Source organism: Sinocyclocheilus grahami, unplaced genomic scaffold (genome assembly GCF_001515645.1).
Source record: "Sinocyclocheilus grahami isolate Dianchi unplaced genomic scaffold, SAMN03320097.WGS_v1.1 scaffold2195.1, whole genome shotgun sequence".
Classification (NCBI taxonomy): domain Eukaryota; kingdom Metazoa; phylum Chordata; class Actinopteri; order Cypriniformes; family Cyprinidae; genus Sinocyclocheilus; species Sinocyclocheilus grahami.
The window spans coordinates 78,342-80,160 of record NW_015507374.1 but is presented as its reverse complement, the minus strand read 5'-3'; positions in this window follow the sequence as shown (position 1 = coordinate 80,160).

The window sequence follows — 1,819 nt, the reverse complement described above, 5'->3', positions numbered from 1 at the left end:
CGAATCATAAATATTCAACATGTTGAATATTTACGATCAGAAATCATGATGTGCGGGGGGGGGGACCCCGAGGACAAACGCAAGTACGATCTGGAGATTATCTCGAGATCATTATGTGAAACTAAACAATATCCAATCAGAAAGTGAGCTGACAGAAGACGGAAGCATAACAAACGCAGTCATTGTAATTTCTACCTGCCTATCGTCTGCTATTATTATTCTCAAGTCTCGAGAGTTTTTGCGAGATTTCCCGAGAAATTTTGCGAGAGGGACTCTGGTTGAAAATCTGTTGGTGTGTGGTGCGCTGTCTTTGTCACATTGTGGCACACCACACACTATAGGAGCAAAATGGTTAAATCTAGGATTTTTTGTCCTCATGTTTGTGGTCTCTCACATTTTGAAAATCTTTGTGTACCCAGCATTAACTATACCAGAGCAGACGAAACTTGCTGCTTTGGCAAGGGGCGGGGCAGTACTGAAACACCGTCTAAGCAGTTCGCCAATCACAACGCACTGGGACAGCTAAACAAATCACAACACATTTAGTTTTTCGGAAAGGCGGGCCTTCATCAAACCCGGAAATAATCGAGCCATTTGTGCCATGCAGGGGAAAAAGTATTTTAATAATGTAAATTATGTGAAAAATAATGCGTTTTTTTGAACCAGCAAGCATGAGAGCATATTCTAGTACACCCCCAAAACAAAATCAAGACTTTGTAAAAGAGCATAATAGGACCCCTTTAAGTTAATGAAGTGAATTACTGGGATGTTTACAAAGCCACTGAATACACAGTGATAAGCTATTACCTCTTCTCAGCAACAGTGTAGTATCGACTGACGGCAAGTCAAGGATTCCCCGGCGAAAAGGGTAGCGAGGAGGAGTGCGGCGATGGCATGAGAGGATGAGCATTTTCAGTTCAGCTAGTGTTACAAACAGACTATTTTATTCAATTCAAATAATGTCAATTGGCTGCGTTTACACTTGGCATTAACATGCCAGGATACATGCCATGTCCAGGTGATATGTGAAAAATGTTTTCACTTTTTCATAAAAGCATGAAACTTGGTACACTTGTACAGTTTGCAGCCATGATCATTTTCAGAAATGGAGCCATCGCAAAAACGCCTCCTGGTCACCATGGCAGCCATTTTCCTTTCCGCCATTACTGAATTATGTATTTTATATTATATCTTCTGAACGAAACATGACAATATAGAAAAGGTGATGTCTACCCCTATATTTTTTGGTCAAGGATTACAATCATATACAACAACATAAACTGTTGAGGTGAATAGTTAATGGTGAATTCAGTGACATTGTGATAAGAATTACAATGAAATCGCACTGAGAAAATGAAGAATGAGATTTCAAGCATATTTACTGTAAACTTAATTTACAATCACTTTCTGGGGCCAGAGTTGCCTATTATGTTAGTGTCCACAAACTGTTTGACAAGCTTATAATTACATTTCTTATTTGAAATCACCAATGAAATCAACAACTGTCTCATAAATGTTGTTTCTTATGCGCCAATAGTGTTAAAAAGCTTTTTTTTTTAATTGTTAGCTTATTTTTTAGGCTAGACCCAATGCTCATGCGCAGTCCTCCAGAACGCTGAATGTTTCTATAGCAACTGGGACTTCTAACGGCAGCTGCAGTGATGCAATGACTTTACAGAATAGCGATTGGCTCTTTTACTCAGAAGGCGGGTCTTCCGTCAATGGAGCAGCCATTTTGAGCGTTGCATTTTTCCCCATTCAAAAATAGTGACACGTCTTGGGTATTCTATAGTCTTTGATACTTCTCTGTGCAGCCTTC